At 53.3% G+C, this 18,219-nt stretch overlaps 1 protein-coding gene across 3 annotated transcripts in view; it reads right to left on the bottom strand.

Annotated features, from left to right (window-relative positions):
* The window catches only part of GSN (gelsolin), a 62,871-nt gene extending 46,928 nt beyond the window's left edge, over positions 1-15,943 (bottom strand). Inside the window, exons 1-2 of one of the 3 annotated variants that reach the window (XM_069575219.1) lie at positions 15,798-15,943; positions 1,843-1,930 (exon numbers count right to left, since the gene is read on the bottom strand). The gene's annotated coding sequence lies outside the window, so the exon portion shown is untranslated. The remainder of the gene's footprint in view (positions 1-1,842; positions 1,931-15,797) is intronic. The other 2 variants (XM_069575222.1, XM_069575220.1) reach the window with 2 other exon arrangements.
* Positions 15,944-18,219: the final 2,276 nt, after the last annotated feature.

Here is an 18,219-nt window from a genome sequence, read left to right on the forward strand (position 1 = left end):
CTGGTGTGGGAAGATCCCCTGGAGAAGGGAATGGATATCCACTCCAGTATTCTGGCCTGAAGAATTCCATGGACAGAGGAGCCTGGCAGGCTACAGGCCTTGGTAGCAAAGAGTTGGACACAACTTAGCAACTAAACAACAATAATAATAACTTATATAAGACCCAAGACGGTAAGACCCACGAGGGCTAGGAAAACCTCATTCTTTGCTGATTCTCCGACCCCCAGTCCAGGGCCTAAATAAATATCTGTCCCGTGAAGGCACACGCTCATGCACACGTGAATGGGTGAATGAACCTCTGTTTCACCAGAGAGGAAGCAGTCAGACTCCTGTGAGCATTTGAGGGAAAAAAAAAAAAAACAGGGCCCCAGTTAAGGAGGCTGGAGAAGTAGGAGATTAAAGTGAACGGTGCAGCCTGCCAGAAGCGAAAACGAGAGCGAGCTTCGAGGAGGAGGAGGCACCCGGGGCTCCAGCGAGCTGGGGCATGGAGAGCTGAGGAAACACCAGGAGGCGTGGACACGGAAGGGTGACTGGGGAGTGGGCAAAAGGCGGGGCCCAGCACAGGGACGGCGGGACGGTGAAGATGCAGAGGGCCCTCAGCTGACGCGCTCAGCGGCTGCGCCCTTCTGCGGAAGTGGGAAAGCAGAAGATGGCTCCTGTGTCACTTGCCAAAGCATGCAGAGAGTACAACCCTTTATGGGGACACAGCGCTCAGGCCATGGGGCTCTGGGAGCTGTCAAGGCTCTGAGTCTCAGACTCGAGAGCATCAGAGCCAAGGCGGGCCCCGCCGGTCCATCTGGGCAGCTGGGGGAGGCCCCTTCGTCTCGTGCCCTTGGGAGGCGGCTGGTCCCCCTCTATGGGAGTCCCAGCATCGGAAGGCTCTTGCATCTGAGCTTGGGGAAAGAGGAACAGCACCAACTGTGGTCAGCTTGTCATGTCACCGCCTGGAAGCCAGCCGGGCTGCGGGATGAGTAAGCCCTGGAGGTACTCGGCCCCTTCTCCTTTCGGCGGTCAAGGGTGATGTCATGACCCAGGGGAGTGTTTCCCAGGCTTTCCACACAGTTACTATCCGAAACTCGCGTCTCTCTGTTTCAGCACTGGAAGCTGGGTTATCCCCCTAGTGATGATCCTTCCCCTTTCTCCAGCTCACAAAGCCCTTTGGCATCTGTGAGCTTATGCAGTCTGCGCCACAGCCTTGTAGGTGGGTGGAGGAGACCAATGCACCCATTTCACAGGCAGAGAAACTGAGGCCTGAGCGGGGACCTGAGCCAGGTCTCCTGCTCTGGCCAGAGGACTCTGCACTCCGTGCCCTGCCTCTCCACCTCCTGCGGCGGCGAATCTGATAGTCAGGTGGGCCCCGCCCTGCCAGCCGTCCCAGGTGAGTGTGACTCATGCGCCTTCCCTGTGACTCACCCTTCTCACTCCTCCTCCGGTCAGCAAGCCCGGAGCCTTGGCAGCCGCACCCCAGCCTTTCTCACCCTTCCAAAGAATCCTGCACCTCCTCCTCACGGGAGTCCACCCTCCCACCGAGGCGCTACAAGCACTTTCCTACCGTCACCCAGCGCAGGAGCAGCACAGCCGAGGGGGGGCCCCAGGAGTCCTGGCACCCAGACGGCTTCGTGCCTCTTCCCCAAGGGATCACCCTTGCCTGGCCTCCCTCTCTAGGTGAGGAGCAGGTGAGGCAAGGGCAGAGTGCTCTCTGAGCTTTACGAGAAGAGCCCCAGGGACTGACTTTGCATCCACGTGTGGCGCCCGGAGGCTGCTTCCCCAGGCCCATCCAGAGCCCCCGGCAGCCAGGCTGGGTTTAGGAGGGCCCAGCGGTGGCTGCACTGCTCTACCTACCTCGTGGGGCTGTGAGTGAAGAGGGCGGCTCCCTCGGAAGGGCTCGGCACCACTGTGGAAGCGCGGCTCGGGGGGTTCCCAGTACCACCTGTAAAGAGAGGGTCAAGACTCCCAGGCTCAGGGGCTCAAGGTCATCTGGTCAGAGCCCATTTCATGCTCCAGCTCCTCCCCAGCCCCCTCACCCCCCATCCAGGGCACATGCCCCTGCCTGCGCACCTCCAGCACTTCCTGCCAAGGCTGCAAACCTTCTATTCGAGAGTCCAGCTGGTTAAAAGAACCCTCACTGGGACGTGCTGGAATTCTCTGCCCGTGCCCCGTTACGCACCGGCCCTAACTCTGCCCTCTGGGCTCACCCGGAGCAGGTCTGGCACCCCGTTTCCCAGGGGCTCCTCGGAGACTTGAAGACGGAAACCCCGGGCCCTCGGCTTCAGCTCTTCCTGAGATCAAGGTGTCTGGTTCCCTCCCCTGGCTTCCCTGATCTACTTCAAATGAACCCTGTCCCTACTGACAGCGCAAGACCCAGAACTGAACACTTGGATGAGCTCTCTTCAGGGCAGGGCAAGCAGAACTCTCACCTCCATCATTCTAGATACCATGCCTCTATTAATACAGCCGAAAATCCCATGAGCATTTAAGGTAACCCCACTGTATGACTGAATTCAGCTTATGGTCAGGTTCAGAGCTGTGGCTTAAGATCGTGAGGTTAGACAAAAGGGCCCTTCATTTAACTAACATGTAACAATCAAGTTACGTCACCTTTCTGAGCCTCAGTTCACTTCTCCGTAAGATAGGAATTATAAGGTAGGTATTAGAACCTACCTAACCTACCCCATGAGGTCATCGAGAGAGTGAGTGAATGAGTAAAGTCGCTCAATCGGGTCCGAACTCTTATGAAGATCAAATGAGATAAAATACGACAAGGATTTTGAATAATGTCTGTCTGTCACCTTACTCTATCGCTTAACTCTTAAGTCTGTTTCTGAAAAGTGTATCTTTCTCATGCTGTACTTACGCAAGCTGCTTACATGCTATATTCCCACCTCTATGCCTCGCGTTGCTCCACTCTTGCAAGACTGTATTGCCATTATACGCTGATGACTCTTTCTCGCCCATGAGACCATGGGCTCCATTAGGTTGCTTTGCCTCTGAAGCCTCAGGCCTGGCAAGTGACCCGGCCAACAGGAGGACCCGTGGGTGTAAGCTGGGTGACCAAACGCAGGGCCAGCCCGCGCGCACCCAGAGCAGTCTGTGCAGCCCCAGTCTTTCAGCACTCACACTTTCAGAGACACCCTGGGTCTTCACCCTTCGTCACTCCCAGACTCCCAGTCAGCCACATTCAGGGAGCCGCCAGCAAACTGGCTCCTGCCTGAACTGGAAAAGGGCTCTGCCCAAACCAGCTTCTCTGAGCCAGGCGGAGAGACTCCAAGATCCCAAAGGCAGCGGGGCCCTGCGGGCTCCCTGGATTAAGACGCAAGTGAACCCTATTCTTAGCTGACAGTAGACAGCCCAGACATTCCTGGGGATTTCTACATCGTGAGTGGCACCAGCGCACAGCAAGAGGTCTAGAAAGAGGCTGGGTGCTCCTCTGGGCCCTAGGACCTGGAGTCAAGGGCCACCTTCATGGGCTCCCTTCAAAGAGTTCTGTAGAAACTTCCCCGCTCCGTAGGGTGGATGAACACAGAGCTGGGCTCCCGCAATGATTAGGGAGTTCCCACTTTCCGCCAACTCCGTGAGGATGAACCTTTCATGTCCAGCCCCCTTCTCTTCGACACACCTCCACATCTCACCTCACCCTCTCTGGCGGTGCTGTAATTGTTCCCAAGGGCAACCTGTTTTACGCTCAAGGTTCCTCATCTCAGCATCAGCACCACCATCCCCCGTCAAGACGGACGCCCGGCATCCTCTTCAGCCTCCCCTGCCCCGTCACCTGCGCCTCCCAACACCAAGCGCACCACCGCTCCCTACTCCGACTCTGCCAACATGTTGGTCCAGGCCCCTCAGCCTCTCACTGGAGAGACTGCTGTGCCTCCTACCCGTCCTCCCACCTCGTCCCTCCTCCCCTCCAGACCACGTTGCTCCTCTGTGCAGACTCAGCGGTGACTCCCTGATGGCCCCCAGGTAAAACCCAACGTCCTCAGCGGCCCTTTAACCCTCCGCGCCTTTTATGACCTGCCCTCATCAGTCTTGAGCCTCAGCCCTCCCCAGTTCCGTCCTCCACCCACACCCCTCCAAGCTCCAGCCAGGCGCAGCTGCGCTGGCCCTTAAATCTCCCTGTAATCTTTGCACAGACTGTCTGTTCCCGAGCTCTCTTCCATCCCCGTTCTTTTCTCCTTCCGCTCATGATCAAGCCCAGGTTTCCTGCAAGCACTCATCTCTAACCTCGCCTTCCCCGTGAGGCTGAGCTCCTCTGAGCCTCGGCCCACCTCCCTGCCACACTATTACACTGTTTCCAAGTCTGCCTCCCCCGTCAGACTAAGACCGGCTCCCCATTATCCCAGAGTCTAGCCTAGGGCCACCCCAAGATTCAACGAAGGCAGAAACTAGTAAACCACACGCGTGTTCACGTGTGTGCACGCGTGCGTAAACACTCATGCACAAAGACGTTCACAGAGACGGCGAAGGGCGCAGGTGCTGCCACCTGTGGACAAAAAGAGCATTACACGCTTTCCTGCGCTCCGGACACAGGGAGCCCTCGAATTTCAGATTCACAGAACTGTTGCTGTTGTTTAATCGCTAAGTCGTGTCCAACTCTGCGACCCCAAGGACGCCAGGCTCCTTTGTCCCTGGGATTTCCCAGGCAAGAATAGTTAACCCTAGCTAACTCCAAGTCGGTCTGTTTTCCATTTTGGACCTTAAGGCCGCCACAACTTAGAAACAAGGTCTGTAAACCACTGGCTTTAGTCCGCTGCCCACATGGTGCACGGAGCCCTCGAGGGGCTTCTAGTAATCAGCATCCTTGCCTGGGGCTCCTGTGAAGCCCATTCGCTGGGTTAGATCTTAGAGCTGCCCGCCCACCGAAGGGTGGGTAGAGAGCTTGCCACTAGTGAAGGGGTATAAGCATCAGGAACCCCATCTGTTTGGATGGCTAAAGAGGAGCTTTCTGCCCTGCGGGGGTGAAGGGGTGACTGAGGAAAGCGGGAACAGAGGTGTTTTTCTTCCAAAAGACTGTTTCCAGATCGCTGAGAGGACCCTCAGACTTGGCGTGTGTGTGTGTGTGTGTGTGTGTGTGTGTGTGTGTTAATTCTCTGCAACCCTATGGACTGCAGCCCACCAGGCTCCTCTGTCCCTGAGATTTTCCAGGCAAGAACACTGGAGTGGGTTGCCATTTCCTCCTCCAGTCAGATTTGGTGAGGGCGTGTGATCTGCCAGGCAACACCAGAAGGGTTCAAATGACACGAGTTGTCATTTTCTGAGCACCTACCAAGTGCTGGTTCCTTACATACATCGTGTCTCATCCTCACAGCTCAGTGGGCAGCTTTCATAGTCCCTGTCTTTTGAAGGAAGAACACAAGTTCAGAGAGGTGAAGTACTGTGCTCAGGGTCACACGGCTAAGGTGCCTGAGCAGCTGCCACCAAGTCAGGCCGCCTCCCCGATAGCTTGGCTCACTAGATTTCAAGCTGGGCCTCTTGCTTACTAGACAAAAATATGAAGCTCCAGTTACTCTAGACCAGCGGTTAGCAAACTTTTACTGGGAAGTGCTAGGACTTCTCGGGGGGGGGGGGTCCAGCGGTTAGGACCCTGGTTGTACTCTCACTGCAGGGGCACAGGTTCGATCCCTAGTCAGGGAACTAAGGTCCCACATCCATGTGACATGGCCAACATTTTTAGAGAGAGAGAGAGAGAAGAGCCAGATAGGAAACAGTTTACGCTTTGCAGACACACACCCTGTTGCGTATTCTTCCTTGTTCAGTTTCGGATTTTCTTTTTTACAATATTTTAAAAATGTAAAAACTATTTTTAGCTTGGAGGCATACAAGAACAGGCTGGGGCTTCCCCAGGGCTGTAGTTTGCAGCCTACAGCTATAAGAGAATAATACTTAAAACCTTAAGTATAAAAACTTCTGGTGGAAATGTTTTATGCCAAACGCTAGGCCCTTCAGCTGTATTTCTCCCCCTTCAGATGGCATCCTACTGACTCACTCTCTCCTAAAGAAGAGCCCTGCCTTGATCTGAAATTAGGCAGCAAAATAATTCAAGGGCTCTTGAGATTCCAGAAACAAAACTGCGGGCCAAATACAGTTCAGCTTAGTGCTATGAGAGGACAGAAGCAAATACAACGGGTAGAAAGAACCTCAAGGATAAGATATCAAGAGTTCTGGGCTCTAGTCTGGGCCTTGAACAAAGGATTTAGAATCTTACTAGGCGTCCCTCGTGGCCCAGCTGGTAAAGAACCCACCTGTGAACGCAGGAGACACAGGAGTCATGGGTTCGATCTCTGGGTCGGGAAGATTCCCAAGAGAAGGTAATGGCAACCCGATCCAGTATTCTTGCCTGGAAAATTCCATTGACAGAGTCGTCTGGCGGGCTACAGTCCACGGGACTGCAGAGTCGGGTATAACTGAGCGCATGCGCACACGCAAGCCAGGTGTGGTCCCTGGACCCGCAGCGTCTGCATTAGCCGGGAGGGCATTAGAAGTGCAGACGCGGACTCCCTGGTGGTTCACTGGTTAGAACTCTGTGCTCCCAATGTAGGGGGCACGGGTTCCATCCCTGGTTAGGGAAGATGCCACATGCTGACCAAAAAAAAATGCACTGTCACGCCCCACTCCAGACATGCCGAGCCAGACTCTGCATTTTCACAAAATTCCCAGGTGATTTGGGAGCATGGTAAGTTTGAGATGCTCTAAAAGGTCTCTTACGTCCAATCGCAACAGTGTTGACAAAACCCTTCCCCTGAGGAGAGAAAGGGTCCAAAGGCATCTTTTTTGGTGTTGTGAAAAAATAAGTCTCTGCCCTCATGCCTGCACTTTGTGACCCCATGGACTGTAGCCCACCAGCCTCCTCTATCCAAGGTATATTCTCCCAGCAAAAATACTAGAGTGGGTTGCCATTTCCTCCTCCAAGGGATCTTCCCTACCCAGGGATCGAACCTGGGTCTCTTACGTCTCCTACATTGGCAGGCAGATTCTTTAACACTAGCACCACCAGTGACCTCAAAAAACACCCCGCTTCAGGAAGCACACTCAAGAGACCAAGACCTGCCACCGAGTCTCGAAATCAAGCCTTCAACTGGTGGAAAAGTAACCAGGTGGACAAGAGAAGGTGGCAGTCTTCAATTCACAGTAGGGCAAACTGGCTAAAAAGGAAAATGACTTTCCCAGGACCACACTGCCAGGACAGGCTCCTTAATCTTCCCAGGCCTTGGGCTTTATGCTCACTGAAATCATTTTGGTTCAGATGAGTACTTTGAAATCTCACAAGTGGTGGGGCAGCAATCAGAGAACCTACTCTGAGCTTTAGGAAATGCACTCGCTCTCTCTGGGTCTGAGTATTCCTGGCCACGAAGTGAGGAGGTGGGACCAGGCAGCTTCTGAGGTCTAACTGTAAGGGTCGGAATCTGGAAAGGGTTTCTAGGTGAGGAGGCAGTCAGGAGACGGGCCTTCTGCAGAGGGTGACCTCAGTCACATCGAAGTCTGGAAACACAAAGGCAAGTACTTACATCCTAAGCACGGAGGCAGCACAGTGACCGGGCCGAAGCTCAGGTCTTGTGGCAAGTGCAAAGCAGAAGCTGGAGTGCGAACCAGCTTCTCCCTGCCTCTGCTGCCCGGGATCTTACTCATTAGCGCTTGCTGATGCCGAACGGTGTGAATCTACAGGTGAGCCTCTCGCTGCACTTCAGTTTACTGTGCTTCAGAGACTACATTTTTCACAATCGGAAGGTCTGTGGCTATCTTTGAGCAAACGCTCTTGTGACATCATGTTTCCAATAGCATTTGCTTACTCTATGTTTCTGCATCACAGTTTGGGAATGCTTGCCGTAGTTTGTTTAAACTTGTCCATGATTATTGCATTTGTTATGGTGATTGGTCATCGGTCATCTGTGCTGTTACCTCTATGACTAGCTGAAGGCTCGGACGATGGGTAGCTTTTAGCAATGAAGTGTTTTTGCATTAACCTATGTACCTTGGTTTTGAGACGGAAGGCTGTTGCAGGCCACAGCACAGTGTCCACATGGCTTTCTTGTGTGCTGGAGAACCAGAAATTTTGTATGACTTGCTTTATCGTGATATTCACTTTACTGTGGTGATCCGGAATGGAAACCTCAATATCTCTGAGTTATGCCTGTATTTGCTAAGTGAAGAAATGTTTCAAAAGAATGGTCCCTGAGCCTTCTAACAGCACAGTTAGGCTTTTGATAACCAGCCTCAGATGTTCCCCAAAGAAAAGCTGGTGGAAATACCAACTGCTACAACCTTTCAAGGGTGGAAATTTGGCAAAATGTAGCAAAAGCTGTAAATTTGTCATTTTTGAATCAACAACTCCATTTCTTGGGCTCTGTTTTAGAAAACAATGAGAGAGGAATAATTTATGCACTAAAATGTTCGTTGCAACACTGTTTATCCGCAGCCTGAATGCCTAATAACACAAGATGTGAAGTGAATCACTCACATCATAGATACAATAATAGAGAATAACAAAAAAATCAGGTCAGCATTTATCATTTTAATAATAAAAATGTGAAAATTTTTTTTACAAATAAAATTCATTATTTTCTTTAATCCCCCAGACTATTAGAATGAAAGATTTTAGATAAACATGCATTTATCCACTTAGATATACTTTTAAAACTCTTTAAAAAATTAAATTTAGAGTACTAAATAACATGAAAAATATTTATGCTATAACATTTGGGAAAAAATGCAGAAAGTCAGAATAGAAAATTATAAATGTGGTGTGACCACAGTTCTATCAGGGGTAAAAGAAAATGTGCTGAAAATATTAGGAAGGAAATGCACCCAAATGTTAATACTGATTTTCTTGTGTTGGCAGAATTATGGACAGTTCTTATTTTTTTATCCTATTTTTATTTTCTACATTTTCTATCATAGTTACTATGTTTTTATAAAAAGGAAAAAAAGTCACTGGAGAAGGGGGGAAAAAAAAAAGACACATCCTACGGGTATCCCACCCACGCCACTCTGCCACTCCTCCAAAATTAACCGGCATTTACTGAGGACCCACCAAGGGCCCAGCCCCGCCACAGCCACTACAGAAGGAAAGTTCAGGGCCAAGCCGCGCCCTGAAGGCTCAGCTCACATAGACCATATATACATATTCTTTGTTTGACAAATAAGCTGGGATCACACGATATCCTTGCTGAAGTTGGAAAGAAGGCTGTTTGCTTAACCAGTTCAGCAGAATAAATAAATCCACTCCCACCGGTGTGGCACCTTCATCCCAGCTCCCTGAGAAGCTCCATGGCTCAGACTGCCTCTGGAGTCCCCCTTGGGAAGAGCACGTTTTAGGGACACGTTACAGCCTAGGAAGAAAACTGTTAATCCCGAGTCCAAGCATCGAATGAAGAGGTGCAGAGACAGAACTGCCCTGAGACAGAACCGCAAGGCACCAGGAAGCAGCAGGATGGGGGGCCTGGGGACCCCGGGCATGAGCGCTCACATCTCCAGACCTCAGTTTCCTCATCTGTAAAATGGGGCCCATAACAACCTCAGGGCTACTGTGAGGCTCAAAAAAGAGAAAGGAAGGCATTTCATTTCTCTGGGCTGAGCCTCAGTTTCCTTATCTGTAAAATGGAGTAAATATCTCCTCCCTAGTAGAGCTGTTAAAAAGATTAAACAAGGTGGTAAAGATGAAAAGAGAACACAGACAGTAAGAATGCCACCGACAGGGGTCCTCACCCTTACTGCTTGTAGAGCAGGGAATGGGATACATGCAGGAATCCTAGGCCTCAGCTGCCTTATCTGCAAAATGGGCAACCAACTGAATCCACAAAGACCCAATTTATGAACAGTAGCCGAACCTCCAGCTGATGCTGGTGCAAGTCACTCAAACAAGGGTGACTGCTGTGGACTCACTTCATGCTTAGAGACACGTGGGCCCCATGTCCCTGCAGTGAGCACAAAGCCCCCTGGCTCAGAGGCCGCCGGAACTAGGAGGCCATGACATTATTCTGTCCACCCGCCTAACACCAGGGGGACACGGGCCCAGCGGAAGGCATGGACTAGCTCAAGTCACCCAGTATTTTGCCAAGTGGCGAAACCAGGACTCAAGCCCAGGCCTTCTGCTGCCCAGCCTTGCCCATCACACCCACCGCTGCTCTCTGCCCTGCCCTTAAATTGCTGATGCGGTCCTGGGCAGGGCAGGGGAGAGCAGTCAGCGACAGCAGGGGGTTGGGGGTGGGGAGGAAAAGCCAGAGAGCAGCAGGAACCCAGCCTGCCTGTGGTCTCCAAACTCACAGACCACATCAGGCTGAAATATGACACACGCTCACTCGGTTGAAAGGGAGGAGATATTTTTACTTAACATCCCCCAGCTGCCTGAACACTGGTCTCTTTCTTTCCCTCCCCTACAAAATACATAGCTCCTGGGACCAGGTTTTCCTTGCTTCTGCCAGCATTTTCTCAGGAAATAACCATGGGGAGGGGCGGGGCGGGGAGAGAGATGTTGCCCATTCTTCCTGGCTTCCTCAGAAAGCTTTCCTGAGCAGGGGATCCAACAGTGAAAGGAGGCTGGGCCCCCAGCTAACTCTCTGCGTGAACCTGGGCAAGTCTTTGTCCTCTCAGAGCCTGGATTTCCTGAAATGGAGGAGAGATGAGTCCTGTAGATAGTACAGAAAAGTGTGAGTTTAGAGAGTCCCTTGGACTGCAGGGCGATCCAACCAGTCCATCCTGAAGGAGAACAGTCCTGGGTATTCATTGGAAGGACTGATGCTGAAGCTGAAACTCCAATACTTTGGCCACCTCATGGGAAGAGCTGACTCATTGGAAAAGACCCTGATGCTGGGAAAGATTGAGGGCAGGAGGAGAAGGGGACAACAGAGGATGAGATGGTTGGATGGCATCACTGACTCGATGGACATGGGTTTGGGTGGACTCCAGGAGTTGGTGATGGACAGGGAGGCCTGGCGTGCTGCAGTTCATGGAGTCGCAAAGAGTCGGACACAACTGAGCGACTAAACTGAACTAACAGTCCCGAGAGGCCCCTCCAGGCCTTAACTCCCCACGCCATGCATACGGATTAGCACCCCTCCTCACAGCCCCAGCAAAACTCCAGCAGTTCTCATAATGTCAGCACTAGACGGCTTCACCAGTAGAACATTTAAGGCAGTGATTAAGAGCTACAGCCCTCAGTCAGACCTCTGGAATCCTAGCACTGACACCTGACTGCCTCATAAGCCAAAGTACATTCCTTAGCCCCTCTGAGCCTCAGTTACCTCCTCTATAGAAGCAGATAACAGGACCTAACTCAGAGACATGATTGTGAAGAACCAACAAAGTAATTAATGCCCCAGCACTTGGTTTACTAAAAGGTAGCTTTTTATCATGGAGACCAACATCTCCCCATTTCACAGATGAGGACACTGAGGCCCTGTGAGCCAGGACTTGCCCAAAGTCACTCAAAAGAACTCAGATTACAGCTCCGCTCCTAAGTCAGTGCATCTAACTTCTCTCAGTTCTGCCATCTCTAATAACTAATATACACACTCAGAGACTGCAGATATGGGCTGTAAAGTTCCCTTGAAGAAAACCAGAGACCAGTGCCCAGCAAGGGATGACAGACTACGCAGAAATCATCTCTGTGACCTGACAACGTCTCACCAGAGACCCAAAAGGCCGACATGAAGTCGGGAGAAGTGACCCCTTGGCACTGGGTGGCTAAGAAGTGTGAAGGCATCCAGTCTTCAGCTCTTACCTGTGACCGTTCTGCAGAACTGCACACACAGCTGTCAACAGGGGCCACCTCTGGGGCAAGAAGGGGGTTAGAGGGATGCGGCTTACTCTATTGTTGAATCTTGGCTTGAATCTTATTTTTTTTTTAGAGTTTATTTTCAATTGGAGGATAACTGCTTTACAATATTGTGTTGTTTTTTTGCCATACATCAGCATGTATCACCCATAGGTACACGCATGCCCCTCCCTCCTGAGCTTCCCTTCCACCTCCCACCCCACCCCACTCCTCCAGGTTGTCACAGAGCCCCAGATCTGACCTCCCTTGTCATATAGCAAGGCTTGACTCTTTAACAATATTTCTTTGCTTTAAAAGTAAAACTCAATACTGGAAATCTCAGAATAACCTGGTAACCTTGTCCAATAGCTACAAGCCCACTGCTTGCTTTTAGATAAAATTTGCTGCCAGTTCTGACGGGTTCTTCAGCTGGGATTCCAGAACCTGCCACTCTGGTCCATCCCATGGCCACTGGTCTGGTTCAGACCTGCACTCTCTTTCACTTGACCATCCAGATTCTAAGGAATCCCCGTACCTTCAGTGTGAAGTAAAGTGAAGTCTCTCAGTCATGTCCGACTCTGCGACACCATGGACTATAGCCTACCAGGCTCTGAGGAGCCTCTCAGTCCATGGAATTTTCCAGGCAAGAGTACTGGAGTGGGTTGCCATTTTCTTCTCCAGGGGATCTCCCCAACCCAGGGATCAAACCCGGGCCTCTTGCACTGCGGGCGGACGCTTTACCGTCTGTCACCAGGGCAGCCCCTTCCAAAGCATCTGCTACAATCAGCCGCCGGATTACTAAGACTTTTGATCACTGCCCTCAGGCTAAAATCCGAGCCCTTAGTTTACGATCTTAGTTTATGATTTCTTGATTCTGGACTTCCCTGGTGGCTCAGACGGTAAAGCGTCTGTCTACAATGCGGGAGACCTGGGTTCCATCCCTGGGTCGGGGAGATCCGCTGGAGAAGGAAATGGCACCCCACTCCAGTACTCTTGCCTGGAAAATCCCATGGACAGAGGAGCCTGGTAGCCTACAGCCCATGGGGTCGCAAAGAGTCGGACACGACTGAGTGCCTTCACTTTCCTTTCCTTCCCTTTCCGTCTTGATTTACAGTCTCAACTCCCGGCCAATCTACCTTTCCCTCATCCGCATCCTCACCCTGTGGAGTGCTCAGAAAGCCTCAGTGCCTTTGCACGAGCTGTGCCTGCTTCTCACATGTCTTACTGCCCATCGCCTTATCTCCTGGGAAACTTTTACTCATTTCTGAGGTTTGGGTGGCCCGAACAGACTTAGCCACCCCTTTATAGGCTGAAGTTAATTCTTAGTATTGCAGCTTTGTTTCAACCACTATAGATGAGAAGCATCTTGAGGACAAATATCTTTGCCTTCCTCAAGGCTCCTGGGCCCTCACAGGGCCAGACACTGAGCACGGGCCCTGGAGAGCGCTGAATCAAGGGAGAAGTGAGGACGGAAACCCCTCCTGGGAGACGCCTGCTTTTCCAAATTCATGTCAGTCCCCAACAAAAAAGACTATGGAAAATTCTGGAGTAAAGTTCCTTTCCCTGATTCACACGGCAACCTTTTTTGCTGCGAAACTCACCCGGGTGCCAATTCAAGCTCCCCCGGCTGTTTATGACCTCCCTGCCATTTATAGATAGTGAGGCCCCAAAAAGGAACATGGAGTTTCAGGGAAACTGGAACTGGAAGCTGACAGCTCCCCCTCCCAACCTTCCTCCTCCTTTCCAGGCCTCTCCCCTAATCAACATCCCCCAGAAATGCCAACCAGCACTCCAGAGTGTGAGTGTGTCTTGGAGGGTGTGTGTGTGTCTGTGTGTGTGTGGGGTGTGTGTGTGTGTGTGTGGTGTGTGTGTGTGTCTGTGTGTGGGTGTGGGTGCGTGTGTGGGTGGGTGTGTGTGGGGTGTATGTGGGTGTGTGAGGATGTGTGTGTGGGTGTGTGGGTGTGTGTGTGGGGGTGTGTGTGTGGGGTGTGTGTGGGTGTGTGGGTGTGTGTGGATGGGTGTGGGGTGTGTGTATTTGTGGGTGTGTGTGTGTGGGTGTGTGGGTGTGGGGTGTGGGGTGTGTGTGGGGGGGTGTGTGAGGATGTGTGTGTGGGGGTGTGGGTGTGTGTGTGGGGGTGTGGGTGTGTGTGGGTGTGGGGTGTGGGGTGTGTGTGTGTGGGTGTGTGTGTCTGTGTGCATGTGTGTGTGGGGGTGTGTGTGTGGGGGGATGTGGGGTGTGTGTGGGGGGGTGTAGGGGTGTGTGAGGATGTGTGTGTGGGGGTGTGGGTGTGTGTGTGTGGGTGTGTGTGAGGATGTGTGTGTGTGGCGTGTGTGTGTGTGTGTGGGTGTGTGGGTGTGGGGTGTGTGTGGGTGTGGGGGTGTGTGTGTCTGTGTGCGTGTGTGTGGGGTGTGTGTGTGTGTGTGTGGGGTGTGTGTGTGGGGGGTATAGGGGTGTGTGTGTGTGTGTGAGGATGTGTGTGTGGTGTGTGTGTATGGGTGTGTGTGTGGGTGTGTGTGTCTGTCTGTGTGCGTGTGTGGGGGGGCTGTGGGGTGTGTGTGTGTGTGGGTGTGTGTGGGGGTGTGTGTGTGGGGTGTGTGGGGTGTGGGGGGGTATAGGGGTGTGTGTGTGTGGGTGTGGGTAGGTGTGTGTGTGTGGGTGTGTGTGTGTCTGTCTGTGTGCGTGTGTGTGGGGGGCTGTGGGGTGTGTGTGTGTGGGTGTGTGGGGGGGTGTGCGTGTGGGGTGTGTGGGGTGTGTGTGTGGGGGGGTATAGGGGTGTGTGTGTGTGGGTGTGGGTAGGTGTGTGTGTGGGTGTGTGAGGATGTGTGTGTGTGGGTGTGGGTGTGTGGGTGTGTGTGAGTGTGTGCAGTGCTCAGTTTCTTAGTGAATGGAACTCGAGGCTCAGGCTCAAGAAGAGTCTAAAGCCCCAGGAGCTGGAAGTCAGCCAAGTGCGAGCGGCACTGGGGCCCAGGCCCGCCCCTTCCTCACTGTGTATCAGCCGCTCACCAACTCTCAGGGCCCAGCAGCTTCTCCACTGTGGCACCAGGCTGGTGAGAGTCCATCAAGCTGTCACTGTGAAGCGCAGTGCAGCAAGAGTTCATAGGGCTCTGGTCGGAAACACGGTCCTGGGAGAGCAGGACCCGCAGGGTTAGCCTCAGAAAAGTCCCCAGAGGCCCTGGCTTCCAGACACAGCCGAAAAGCAGTCACCCCCAGGGCACCCTGAGTGTCCCCGGCTCTCCTGAGTTCCGAGTGTCATAAAGCTGTCCTCCCTGTTTTGAGTTAGATGTGAGGGCGGAATAAAGGGTGGTGTCTGGGTGTCTGAGGCGAAGCTCCCTGCCGCCCCGCCAGCCTCCTCGGCCCGGGGCCTTGCTTTCGGCCACTGCCGAGAGCAGCCGGGCTGCGCCGGGCCAGGGGACACGCAGTTATCAGATTCTGAGGCCTCTGGACCCAAGCAGAGATGGGGGCCCCGGGAGAAAGTCTGGTTCCAATCCCTGTGGTCACCTCGGAGAAGTTTCCGTGTGAGTCAGGGAAGGGCCCGCGCTCTGCAGGGCGGAGGGACGGACAGCGCCGACAGGTAGCAGAGGCCAGCCCATTCCAGACCAGTAAGAGGAAGAACTTTCTAACAGTCCTGGGCCCAGAAAGAGGAAGGAGGTGGGGGGGGGGGCTCCTCATCTGCAGGGGAGCGCAGGCAAAGGCATTACTCCTGGAGATGCGCGAGGCAGACTCCCCGGCGGAGCCGCCGCCCAGACCGCTGCAAGCCGGGGACCACCCGCCCGGCCCACGCACCCCACCAGCGCGAAGTGGGTCAAAGTCAGCTCGAGTGCACCACGGGGCCTGTGGGTGGAGGCCTGAACCCCCTCACTCCCCACCCGAGCCCCCGAACTCTCCCCGGCCCCCGGAAGACCCGCAAGGTGGGGGGCCCTTATTCCGCGATGCCCCGGCTGCTGGGCCGAGCTCCAGGCGCGGGCGAGCTCGGCCCGCGCGAGGAGGGAGAAAGGACCAGAAGCCCGGGATCCCCGGGCGCCCGGGGTCGTGGTCGCTGCCCTCGCCTACCTGCGGCTGCGGCGCTGGCGACGGCGGCTGCTGGGTCCAGCTGTGCTCAGCTGGCTCCGGGCGGCGCGGCTGGGGCGCCTCGGGGCGGGGCGGGGCGGGCAGGCGCGGGCGGGGGCCGCCCTGGGGGCGGGGCCGCCGGGCCGGGCGGGGAGGAGCGCCGGCCCCGCCCACAGGCGGCCGGGAGGACGGCGACTCCGGCTCCGGACCCGCCTCGGTGTGCCCTTTGCCTAAGGAAAGGATAGGAGGAAACTGAGGCCCGGAGCGGCGCGGGGGGCTCGACAGGAGCCCGGGGAGAGGGGAGGAGACTCGGGGGGCGCCTGGAGCTGGGCTGGGGCCAAAGAGCTCAGTTGGGATGGGCAGCCTGCGGGGTCAGATTCAGCTCCGGGGGCGATCGGGCTCCAGGAGGCAAAGCCCTCAGAGGATGACCTGGGCAGTCCACAAAAGCAGAAACGGAGGGTGGGCAGCAGCGAGAGACCCTGAAGGGAACAAAGGAGCAGAATGAGTCCCGGTTGCCTTCAAGAACGGGAAATACACGAAATCCCAAAGCGCAGCCCTGTCCTTAAAATGTTAAGCTGGGGCTTTGGAGTCAGACCACCTGGGCTTGACCCCCTGACCTACTAGTCCCGAAACGTTCGGCAAGTGACCTAAGGTATCAAAGTGTCAATTTCCTTATCTGTAAAATGGGCATCATAATTTCCTCTTCATGCGTCTGTTGGGAAGACTTAATGAAAGAAAGTCTCTTAACACCATATCAAGTACTGTGAATTCTCTGTAAATGGAAGGTTTTATTAGTGCGATGTGAAGTGAAGTCGCTCAGTCGTGTCCGACTCTTTGGGACCCCATGGACACCAGGCTCCTTCGTCCATGGGATTTTCTAGGCAAGAGTACTGGAGTGGGTTGCCATTTCCTTCTCCAGGGAATCTTCCTGACCCAGGGATCAAACCCAGGTCTCCCGCATTGTCAGACAGATGCTTTACCATCTGAGCCACCAGGGAAGGTGGTATTACTGTGATGGAAGATTTTATTTTAGGTGACAGAGCAAATCCACATTGTCAAAAAGATGAATGCAAGGTCACTTCTAAACAAACGTAGTATTTTATTTATCATAATAGCATCTCTTGCATTTGAGAGAGAGCCATTTAGGAAGGATAAGGGATTCCCAGGTGGTGCAGTGGTAAAGAATCCACCTGCCAATGCAGGAGACATAAGAGACACAGATTTGATCCCTGGGTGGGGAAGATCCCCTGGAGAAGGGAATGGCACCCCACTCCAGCATTCTTGCAGGGAAAATCAGATGCACAGAGGAGCCAGGCAGGCCCCAGTCCATGGAGTCACAAGAGTCAGACACGACTGAGCGACTGAGCAGGCACGCATTCACAGTGGAGCAGGGCGTAGAACTGGAGAAGGCAATGGCACCCCACTCCAGTACACTTGCCTGGAAAATCCCATGGATGGAGGAGCCTGGCAGGCTGCAGTCCATGGGGTCGCTGAGAGTCGGACTTGACTGAAGCAACTTAGCAGCAGCAGCAGGGCGTAGAACAGCCTCTAACAGTCTTGGTGCATGTGAGAGTTCCCCGTCTCCTGCAGCTGCTCTGTGACTCCAAGCTGGGAGACCCACATTACAAGAGATGAGACCAGAGGACTGAGGTGTCCATTCTCAGCCTAGGTGCTGGGAGCAGCCCCATGTTCAGCAGAGTAAATCTCCCTCCAGCACAAGAGAAAATATACGAAGTCAATAACTGCTGGGTGCTGGGAATCAGACAGAAAATCTGGTGTTATTTAAGTAGCAGAGAGGCTAAGAGCTCAGCACTCAGTTTAGTTCAGTCGCTCAGTCGTGTCCTACTCTTTGTGACCCCATGAATCGCAGCACGCCAGGCCTCCCTGTCCATCACCAACTCCCAGAGTTCACTCAGACTCGCGTCCATCGAGACTGTGATGCCATCCAGCCATCTCATCCTCGGTCATCCCCTTCTTCTCCTGCCCTCAATCTCTCCCAGCATCAAAGTTTTTTCCAATGAGTCAACTCTTTGCACGAGGTGGCCAAAGTACTGGAGTTTCAGCTTTAGCATCAGTCTTTCCAAAGAACACCCAGGACTGATCTCCTTTAGAATGGACTGGTTGGATCCAGGGACGCACAAGAGTCTTCCCAACACTACAGCATCAATTCTTCGGCACTCAGCCTTCTTCACAGTCCAACTCTCACATGCATACATGGCCACAGGAAAAACCATAGCCTTGACTAGATGGACCTTAGTCGGCAAAGTAATATCTCTGCTTTTGAATATGCTGTCTAGGTTGGTCATAACTTTTCTTCCAAGGAGTAAGCGTCTTTTAATTTCATGGCTGCAGTCACCATCTGCAGTGATTTTGGAGCCCCCCAAAATAAAGCCTGACACTGTTTCCAGTGTTTCCCCATCTATTT

Source organism: Ovis canadensis, chromosome 2 (assembly GCF_042477335.2).
Source record: "Ovis canadensis isolate MfBH-ARS-UI-01 breed Bighorn chromosome 2, ARS-UI_OviCan_v2, whole genome shotgun sequence".
NCBI lineage: Eukaryota > Metazoa > Chordata > Mammalia > Artiodactyla > Bovidae > Ovis > Ovis canadensis.